Genomic DNA, 11,288 nt, shown 5'->3' with positions numbered 1-11,288 from the left:
TGCTAGGATGTGTTTTAGGATGGGTTCAAGGACAGGGTGCTAGGATGTGTTTTAGGATGGGTTCAAGGACAGGGTGCTAGGATGTGTTTTAGGACAGGGTGCTAGGATGTGTTTTAGGATGGGTTCAAGGACAGGGTGCTAGGATGTGTTTTATGATGGGTTCAAGGACAGGGTGCTAGGATGTGTTTTAGGATGGGTTCAAGGACAGGGTGCTAGGATGTGTTTTAGGATGGGTTCAAGGACAGGGTGCTAGGATGGGTTCAAGGACAGGGTGCTAGGATGTGTTTTAGGATGGGTTCAAGGACAGGGTGCTAGGATGTGTTTTAGGATGGGATGAAGGACAGGATGGTAGGTAGGATGTCTCTTTGGGCAATCCTGCATCAGCTGACAACTTCCCACCTCAGTAAATTCAGGTTATAAAATTAAGATTCTTCAGAGCAATGGAATTTGTACTGACAGACTGTTACTGAATCACTACCAGCACTCTGGCACTTGTTACTTTTATGAATTTCCTGCATTTCAGAATTTGGACAACTATATTTCAGCTTACAAAATCCCCGTTAGCAAAAATAAATTTTACTGGGATTTTTCAGACCAATTCAGACTCCTGGACTTCCACGACACCAACAGCAACACTCAGGCACTCACATCCCTTACAAATCCCTGCACATCAGAATCCGGACGCCTAGATTTCAGTGTAATTTCCTCCTTAGTAAACTGAGGTAAACGTAGTGATTTCTAAGACCAATTCAGACTAACCGACTTCACTATCTGGGAGGCAACACTCAGCACTAACATCCAGGCCGGAGCGCTTGGTGAAGCCCCTCCTGACGAGTCGCCGTTCACCGACGCGCTCCAGCGGCAGACTGCTGAGGCCGAGGGCGTACATGGCGGGCCAACACACAGGTCAGAGTGTGGAGGGTTTCTGCAGGGAGGAGGATAAAAGTGGCAGTTATGTTGGGCTGTTGGAGAGCTGCATCTTCACCAGCTACCTTCCTCTAACACTTCTGAGCTTTTATTTAATTCTTTATCATCAGTGAACTCATCCCTGAGCCTAGAGAGAGGCATGAAAACAGCCTTCATTAAAAGCAGGCCAGCAATGCTGCATATCTAAATGATTCTTTACCTATCCAAGGGCAGACAAAGTACATCAATCAGTGACATAACAAAAGCACTGCATAAGGAGGAGTAGGAGCACTTTCTCCAGCACCCTCAGCCTGTTATCTCTTTGGCAGGAAGAGAGGCAACGTGAGGCCTGGCCTTACCGCCCACTCCTTGATAAGCTCATCCCTGTGGGTGAGGGAGGGCAGGGTGGTCCCAGAGCTCACCAGATATGCACACGTTAAGGTTGGCCTTAATCCACGGCACGCGGAGGGTCTGAAAGGTGCGCGCCACAGACTTACACATCATGCTGGACTTTTCATGTGAGGAGTTCTAGATCAGATAATCGTTTTAGGCTTGGTTACACATGATGTCGGACTTTCAACATGAGAAATTCAACCTAAGATAATCCTAGTGACTGGCAGAGCAAAAAATGTATATTGGTTACACACACACACACACAAGTTAAGCAGTGACATCAGTAATAATCACCATCATTAGAGTACTCCAGTTCCCTTGGAGAGGATAGAGTTAAACCACAAACACTTGCAGCACATTCTGAGGGTGGCAAGACACTGTGAGGAATATTACCAACAGTCATGTAACACAAAGGGGGCAGCTATGTCTTTGGCCAGTCCATAATTATACTTGTCACAAACACTTGCAGTATATTCTGAGGGTGGCAAGACACTGTAAGGAATATTACCAACAGTCATGTAACACAAAGGGGGCAACTATGTCTTTGGCCAAGCCATAATTATACTTGTCACAAACACTTGCAGTATTCTGAGGGTGGCAAAACAGTGATGGCCTGCCTGCATGCTTGCTGACAGCTAGTCACCACTGCTAACAAGTAGCATGTTTAAGGTGCGTCTCTTCACTCACCCGCTGACTGCACCCCATACGGTCAACTTGGGTAGGCCTCCATGTAGCTGCCCTTCCCATTCTAAGAGTTACATGAGTCGTGAGTTATGTGAGCGTCCCCATGGCCATACAATACTTATGGTTGTGACTTTACTATATATATTCTCCATTTTTTGTATTCTATTATTTTCTATCAATATTAACCGGGCAAATAAGTTTACTCTCATAATTTAATGGTCTTCTATTTTTTATTTTATTTACAGCACAGAGAGCAACTCAAGGGCAACAAAAAGATGTAAAAAAAAAAAAAATAACTGTTCCCCTCATACAGCAATAAGTCTAGAGTGGCCAATAGAGAGGTCAATTTCGGGTGGAGAAGTGTCTTGATACTCTCTTCTTGAAAGAAGTCAAGTCATAGGCAGGAGGAAATACAGACGAAGGAAGGCTGTTCCAGAGTTTACCAGTGAAGGGGATGAAAGAATGGAGATACTGGTTAACTCTTGCATAAAGGGTTTGGACAGTATAGGGACGAGCTTGAGTAGAAAGTCGTGTGCAGCGTGGCTGTGGGAGGGGGGGAGGCATGCAGTTAGCAAGTTTCGAAGAGCAGTCAGCATGAAAATTTCGATAGAAGATAGAAAGAGTTGAAACATGGCGGCGGAATTTAAGAGGTAAAAGACTATCAACAAGAGGAGGAGAGCTGATGAGACGTAGAGCCTTAGCCTCCACTCTGTCCAGAAGAGCTGTGTGAGTGGAGCCCCCCCACACGTGAGATGCATACTCCATACGAGGGCGGACAAGACTCCTATAAATGGAAAGCATCTGTGCGGAGAAGAAGAACTGGCGGAGACTGTACAGAACGCCCAACCTTGAGGAAGCTGATTTAGTGAGAGAGATGAAGTTTCGAGTTGAGATTTTAGTTAAGGATAGACCGAGGATATTTAGTGTTGAAGAAGGTGACAGCTGAGTGTTATTGATGAATATGGGAGAGGTGTTTGGAAGATTGTGTCGAGTTGATAGGCGGAGAAATTGAGTTTTTGAGGCATTGAAGGACACAAGGTTCCTTTTATCCCAATCAGAAATGATAGCAAGGTCTGAGGTTAAGCGTTCTGCAGCCTCCAGCCTGGAGTCATGTAATTCCTGTTGAGAGGGTCTTCTGTTGAAAGAAGTTGAATAATGCAGAGTTGAGCCATCAGCGTATGAGTGGACAGGACAGTTTGTTATGGAAAGATCATTGATGAATAACAGGAACAGAGTGGGTGATAGGACAGAGCCCTGTGGAACACCACTGTTGATAGTTCTAGTAAGTAATGGCACCAGTCCTCTCTGCCAAGGATTAATTCTAGTTTTCCTGAAGGAGTCTCATTATGACACCCACCTCATGGCTGCCAGTTCTGTTCCACTCATCCATCATGCACTGGTAGTGAGGGCCGGCCACTGCAGGCACTCAAACATAATGAATGACCTTGATCAAGCCTATCGTTATGCTGTCCAGCTTTCTAATGCAGTGGGGTGTTGGGGGGTAGAGGAGAAGGAGTAGCTAGAATAATTTTCCAGGGTTGGTGATTTTTTTTTTTAAATCAAAGAAATCAAAAAATCATTGATTTTTTTTTTTTTTTAATTTTCAGATTTTTTTATTATTATTATTTTTTTTTTATAAATATATATCCTGCTGAGTGATTTGAAAGTCTCCATAGGTTACTTTAAGTTTAAGTTTAGGGCCTGTAAGTCTGAGCACAGTCAAGGATCCAGATACATACTTGTTCAATACTTGTTTGTAGTTGGTACAGGAGCAGGTTTAGGACAGATAGAGTTGCCTGAAGTTGTCATTTTCATGACAGAATATTATATTATTACCACAGAGAAGAATATCTACTTCTGTTACTGTTTGGTTGCTAACCTTGGTTATTATTATGATACATTGCCTGCCAAGTTAGTAAAGACTAAAGGAGGAGGATTTTGGGGGGAGCATCAATGTGTCAAAAACTGGTCCTGTCATTTCATCAAATCAGCAAAAAACTAAATCCATCAAATTTTCCAATGTTTCCATTTTGTCAAAAACAGCTTTTTACCCTTATCCCATCAGTGTAGCAACAAGTTCATATCATTTCAATGCATCAAAAATGAGAAGGCATCAATATATCAATAAATCCAGATGTTATCAAAGCATCAAATTGTTAAGTCATTAGAGCATAAAAAAATCAAAGTTATCAAAGCATCAAAAGTCTAGTCCATGATGACACTATGGGGTATTATGACTTTCACAATGGTACACCATCACAACTACCTGACAATGGTACACCATCACAACTACCTGACAATGGTACACCATCACAACTACCTGACAATGGTACACCATCACAACTACCTGACAATGGTACACCATCACAACTACCTGACAATGGTACACCATCACAACTACCTGACAATGGTACACCATCACAACTACCTGACAATGGTACACCATCACAACTACCATTAATGCAAATGTTTCTACATCAACGAGTAAAGTGGTGTGACACAGTATGATCGAGACTAACTTGGGAACCAAATTCTCGAACTAACAAGTGATACTCTGTTCGGGGTCACGAGGCAATATCAATGAAAGCCTCAGTCATACCCTTGACAGATCAGAACGGGGTCTGTACCTTGTAGCACCAGGAGCACTTCAGCCTGAGGAATTAACAGAAATGTAAAGTGCCATCTATCAATAAGATGCCGGCCAACTACTCCATTATCTGGGGTAAGATCCACCATGGAAATGGAAAGTATAATCACATGCAGTTTATCTCAGCTGTGGCCCACACGATGGACACGCACCTTTTGTTTCTCGAGACGGCCCACACTCGGGATGGATACGATTCAGATGATGCTGATGATGGAAAATCAACCCTCTCAGCAACAGAATCATTCTCCCTGCACTGTGCCTGGCACCCCTAGAGAGAACGATCTGCTTCAGGCCTTGCAATCATGCACAGGTCTGTGTAGGCTGCAACAGCGTCACAGAAACCATGAGGTATCCATGTCCTATCTGCAGGGGCCAGGTGCAGGAGTGATTAGAAATATTCACTCAGCAAGATATGAAATACTGCTGCTTCATTTCTAGTTTTGAACGCTGCTGATTAATTGCAACCCCCAGTCTTCAGAGGGAAGAAGGACACTCTCAATTTTATGGTTCTTAGGTTATTTATTGTAAAAAAAAGTCACTTGAAATAAAGACTGATATTGATATGTATCTTGTTGTGCTGCCTCGCGCTTCATCTGCTGGACCTGAACATAATGTGTCGATGTTTTGCTAAGATCTGAAGATGTTTTTGACATTTTGGAAATATATGAAGTTTTGGATGCATTGATTTGATTTTATCCATTTTTGATGCTTTGAAGCCATCTAGTGTTTTTGATGATTTGATAACATCCAGGCAGTGTAAGCTTTTTTATAACTTGATAAGATACAGCTTTTTGGATGCTGTGAAAAGATAGTCTTTTTGGCGTTTTGATAGGCCTGACACCCTTGGAATAGTTTTGATGCTTAGAAGGCGCCCGATTTTTTACCAAGTAAAAAACATATGGCAAGTTGGCAACATTAGAGCAAGAGGATATAACAATGTAGGATTATTTATTTATTTTTTTTTTTTTTGGGGGGGGGGTATATACCTCGAAGAGAATAAATGAATCAATACATATGAATAGGTTGTTTTACTTTACCATCTTTGGAGCACATCATTTAACTTATGGAAGACTTTTAGTTAAAAAAAAAAAAATCATGATTTTTTAGTAAAAAAAATCAATGATTTAATCATTTGATTAAATCAATTTGATTTAATCATTGCCAACTCTGTAATTTTCCACTATATTTTTATACTTTTTTATCATGGTAAAAATGCATTTAAATATGCCTTTTGTCCTTGTTAAGCTTGGTGCTGGCTGACTGATTGATAATGGAGAGTAGTAAAACAGGAGGAGGAGGGGGAGGAGGAGGAGGAGGAGGAGGAATACACAGGAAGAACAGACACTAGAAGACCTATCGGTCTATGGCGAGGGTGTCTGTTTGCTACCGCTACTACTAGTAATCTACGTGTGGTAGAACAGGACAGAAAAGATGAAGGCTCCTTCCCACCCACCTCTCCCTCCGGCAACGTGCAGGAAATAGTTAGAAGAGAACACCATGTACCTTTAAGGAAGAAAGGGACATGGAAATTTTACAGTAAAGAGAGAAATAAGAGGAAATTACTACCCTTAACTTACACTACTGGTAACCTAAGCTGTGGGGGAAAATGACTTCATTACATAAGAACATAAGAACATAGAAACACAGGGAGACTTGAAGAGGCTGAGTGGCCTACACAGGGCAGCCCCAGAATCCCCCCTAATACTCATGATGGGTGAGGTGGAGGCTTGATCCTCGTTTTACCGGCGGTACTAGGCACGCACCAGTAACCTGTCACCTTACTGCACCCACACCTCACTCCATCTGTCATGCGGACATTAACTGTTACTTTACTCTTTTGTTAACTTACGCTACTTGCAATCTAGGTTGTGGGAGAGAATAATATGGATTTAGGTTGAGGTCTTGCTGCAATCTGTCTGAAAACATGCGAAGAAGGGTCAGTATAATCTTATATCCCTGAAGTACTTATCCAATGAAGACTTGAAGCTATTGATACTCTGTGCGCTAACTACTGACGGTGGGAGTCTATTCCAGTGATCGACGACTCTATTATTGAAAAAACTTCTGCGCACCAATGTGTTACATCGGTTTCCCTTTAACTTCATACCGTTGCTGTGTGTTATTGTGTTGGTGTCTCTCTGAAATAGACTATCTAAAGGAGGAGGAGGAGGAGAAAGGGAATAAAAAGCATTGGTGTGTTCCTATATCTTAACAAATGCTGGCAGCAGGGTGGGTGAACATAAATTACTGGAGTCTGAGGCAGAGTTGCATTGCCAGGTGACATGAAGGCAAGGGTGGGTGAGGCATGGGGGCACGTTACTGCACTCACCATCCAAGGACTGCAGGCTGGAGGGCATACTTGGCACATCCTTGTAGTGGGGCAGCAGGAGGAACCAGTGGGAGGTGTAGGGGTGGAGGCCGACCACCTGGCAGGACATCTTGGCAGGGCTCAGCGTGTGGCCTATGAACCTTGAGTTGGAGCAGCGTTGGAACACTCTCCTCATCGTCCTCTGTCCCTGTGGTGGTGCTGGCCTGGCTCTTCCTCTGGGCTGAGTCTCTGAAATGGGAAAGCAGCATTCATCAAGGCATTACTATAGGAGACAATGCACGTACAGAGGGAAGAGTGCAGTCGCTACAAGCTTCTTTCAACAGCAAGGAGGCAGCTTAATGGACAAAATCACATTAGCAGCGACAAAAAGCCTGCTGGACGCTGCTCTCACCAAGGAAAAGAATGAGCACACACCAATGTTTCAGGGCCAACATTTAGGACAGAATGGTTTTGAAGGACTGGCTCGCACTACAAACACCCTCCCCCTCTTCCTCTTCCTACATCTCTTTCTCTTCCTATCCCCTGCTCCTCCTTCTCTTCCTGCCCCCTCCTACTTCTTCTCCTTCTCTTTCTCTCTATCTCCTCCTCCAACTCCTTACCTAATATATATGCTTTGAAGAGGAAGAAAAGGAGGAAGGAAGGGATAGGAAGAAAAGGAGGAGGGGAAAGGAAGAGAAAGAGGAGGAAAGGAAAAGGAGAAGGGGAGACAGGAAGAGAAAGAGAAGAGAGAGAGGAGGAGGAGGGAAAAGGAATAGTGAATGCATCAACATAAAAGCCTGCTGGACGCTGCTCTGACAACGGTAAGAAGAATGAGAGGCTGGAAGATAGGCTGGCTGTTAATTTCCTCGTTTTTCAATATTTTCCAGAGTTTTATCATCTATTTTTGTTTTTTTACAGTTGAGCACAGTTGTTCATGGGCCAAATATTTGTATACATTTTTATTCTTCATTGTTCATTTCAGCTAAATCATTCGTATTCATAATCTACACAGATGGATTGCAATGTGTGTGTGTGTGTGTGTGTGTGTGTGTGTGTGTGTGGGAGGATACCCAGAGACACACAGTGGCGGTCCCTTGCAGACTCCTAATGTTCTTATGACTAGAAGTATTTACAGGGACAGAAGGAATTTACTTCAGGGCACACAGGGACAGGATGAGAACACACAATGATATACAAGGACAAGGAAAATGGACATATGCACAAAAATAGGATACGTTTAAAAACATGTCCCTTACTTGGTTGGCGGTCATGCACGCCCACAGCCCTTAGTGCATGGCGGGCGGTGACGTGCAGGCTGTAGGCGTGGTCCACCCTGGCGGCTCCCTCCTCCACGCCGCTCGATGAGTTGCTGCCACCACCCACGGCTGCTCCCTCGCCAGACGGTAAATGTCATCGCCAACTGCAGACGTAATTTCATGCAGTATATACGTACATAAATTCTTGGGCTATATTATGTCATATGTTATATAAGATTTCATGAGATATAATGTCATGTATTATTTGAACATTTAAACTTAAAAGCCTGCAAGATGTCAGTCAGTCTACACATCAGCAAATATTGTGGCCCAGTTGTGGCGTGGGTTGTGAGAGGAACACCAAGTAATTGACCACAACTTTGCAGAGGTTTGAATGTACTATTTATAGTAAACATATAGTGGTAAAACAAATGGTTTAGTTTAGTTTGATTTCCAAGAGCTGAAGCAAAAAGTGTTACAAGCCAACTTGAGCTCCCCTTCCTCCTCCTTTTCCTTCTTATTACAGTTATTATTATGAGAGACAAATCAGGCAGAAAGGGAGGAAGGCTGACACTGTGAGCTTCCACTCCAGCAGCCCACACACACCGCAGACCACAAGAAGGAAAGCTAAAGCAATGAGAAAACTAGAAAGAAGCTGAGATACTGTAGAAGATCATACAAGTGGAGGGACAGAGACAAGGCAACAGATATCCCAAAATACCTCTCCTCCTCCTCCCCCTTACATTCCTCCTGGCCTGGCACCGCCGCCTCCCCCGCTGTGCTGCCTGCCACCCGAGGTTCTCCTTGGCCCAGAATGACGGGCGTGGGCATGGCCGTGATGGGGCAGCTGATTTGATGCAATGCAGGGCTGCACGCCGCCCTCTGCCCTATGCTACTCTGTGGGGAGGCCTGTGTTAGCATCCCTAGCATTGCTGTGATGCGTTACAGTTGGAAACTCTTCTGCCGTGGCCGTCCCCTGGTGGCAGCTCCTAGGAGCAGGCGTCTATGAAATGATGATGATGTTCCAGCACAATGATCCTCACCAATCTGGCTTTTGTCTGAAGTCTTGTTCCTTTATTTGAGACCTATCAAGCAGACAGTACAAGTGAATGTTACAATTTTTGATGGGAAAGACAAGTGGAGTACCCCAGGGCAATGTTTTAGTCTCATTATTTGTGGTATATATTTATGATCTTACTGAATATAGTGCAGTTTTTGACTGGACAGATGTTATGAGTGGTGCAGCCCAGGGTAATGTTCTAGAGGCAGTATTACTTATGGTATCGTATATAAGGTGTGTGTGTGTGTGTGTGTGTGTGTATATATATATATATATATATATATATATATATATATATATATATATATATATATATATATATATATATATATATATATATATATATATATATATATATATATATATATATATATATATATAAATCACCTTACTGAGTATAGAAGAATGGTGTAGTTTTTGACTGGACAGATGTTATGAGTGGTGTAGCCCAGGCAATGTTCTGGAGGTGGTTTCATTATTGTGGTTTCTTACCTACATTTCTTACCTAGATGGGGAGAACCCCATCTAGAATCAGGTGACGCCTACAACCAAGACAGCAAGTAGATTGTCCTTTAGATGATCTGATGGTTGGCTAATGTGGCATCACCAAGACCACACAAACCACTGCCATAACACTCTTGAGCAAGTGGCAAGACAATGCAGTCAGGTTGGCAATCCCAGTGGAGACACAGCACAGCACAGGACACAATTTTACAATTCAAAGTCATACTCAACAACCCAAAGTCAATGAAAATCACACAAAATTTGACCAAAAGAAGTGTCGAGATGCTGTTTAAAAGCATTAATAGAATTCACCAAGACAACTGATTCTGGTAAATTATTCCAAATGCTAATGACCCGCACTGAGAAGACATGAGCTCGAACATCAGTGTTGTAACGAGGCACAAAAAGCTTGTCTGTTGTGATTTTTAGCAAAGAGGTGACCTAGATTAGGACAAAACCCTTTCAGAATGTTGAACACCATAATAGGATCAGCTCTGATCAACCTTCCTTTAATGGAGTCAAGACTCAATCTAGCGAGACGTTCACTATATGGTAGATCGTGGAAACCGGCAATTTTCTTGGTCCATCTCCTCTGAACATTTTCTAAAAGCCTGGGTCATGTCACCTGTATAAACAGTGAACCAAACCACAGAGGCAAAGTCCAAGATAGGGTGAATATGAGAGATGAAAACTGCCTTCATGAAATCAGCAAAGGGTACCCTTTAAAATACAGTAACCAATGCCTCCAGCCTTGCCAGTGATTTCTCTCACATGCAAGTGAAACCTTAGGGAGGAATACACCCTGACCCCAAGATATTTATAGTTATCTCGTACATCTTGAATGGCTTGGTTTCCTATACAGTATGGTAGAGGAACAGGAGCATCAAGGAGATTCCTACAACAGTTCGTTCTGGCACATTTACCAACTGAGAAAGATAAACCCGTGAACACATACTCACTTCTTCCTCTGGCACTCTCCTCTACACTAAGCATACTGCACTACTCTCCCTGCCGCCTGACAGCCGCTGGTGATCCTCAGCTTCCGTGTTGCTGAGCGGCGCCCCGTGCTGTGTTTACCTTCCCTGCAGATGATGACGATGATGTACGTGGGTTGGCGCCCTTGCAGCGGGAGCACAATCCCGTGACATTCCTGTCTCGTTTCCGTTACAGTTTGCGTTTGCTTGTTCAGTATCAGTAATATTTTTTTTCTATCATTTCCGGCTGCTGGTTCTGCTCAAAGGGTTGTTTGTACGATACAACGTGGGGACTTGTTATTCGTCTCGTACTGCACCAAGGACGTCCGTCCAGTGGGAACATATGGCCGAGGACGTGGTGGTCGAGGAGGCCGGGGGGCGGGAGCTCCAATAGTAAGACCAACGCTCATAAGATTGTTTCCAGTGCCTCTGCCGCAGCAAGTATTAATGCTGACGGTAGTGACGACCATAGATGGGCACGATAACAGAAAATTAACCTTATTCCCGATACCCGATAACTGATAATGGAAAACCTTATCGGTGATAACCGATATTC

At 43.4% G+C, this 11,288-nt stretch overlaps 1 long non-coding RNA gene across 5 annotated transcripts; it reads right to left on the bottom strand.

Annotated features, from left to right (window-relative positions):
- Positions 1 to 428: 428 nt before the first annotated feature.
- On the bottom strand, positions 429 to 9,889 carry LOC126991150 (uncharacterized). Of its 5 annotated transcripts, XR_007745207.1 has the most exons (5): positions 8,938 to 9,463; positions 8,195 to 8,358; positions 6,960 to 7,187; positions 1,266 to 1,377; positions 429 to 925 (listed from the first exon to the last, which is right to left on the bottom strand). It is a non-coding gene; the product is annotated as an uncharacterized LOC126991150 (long non-coding RNA). The 5 variants fall into 5 exon arrangements; XR_007745208.1 differs by lacking the exon at positions 1,266 to 1,377 and having other exon boundaries at positions 8,938 to 9,095; XR_007745210.1 differs by lacking the exons at positions 429 to 925; positions 1,266 to 1,377 and adding an exon at positions 6,334 to 6,433 and having other exon boundaries at positions 8,938 to 9,095.
- Between the last annotated feature and the right edge of the window lie 1,399 nt (positions 9,890 to 11,288).

Source organism: Eriocheir sinensis, unplaced genomic scaffold (genome assembly GCF_024679095.1).
Source record: "Eriocheir sinensis breed Jianghai 21 unplaced genomic scaffold, ASM2467909v1 Scaffold247, whole genome shotgun sequence".
Lineage (NCBI taxonomy): Eukaryota > Metazoa > Arthropoda > Malacostraca > Decapoda > Varunidae > Eriocheir > Eriocheir sinensis.
This window is presented reverse-complemented; position numbering and strand designations above follow the sequence as displayed.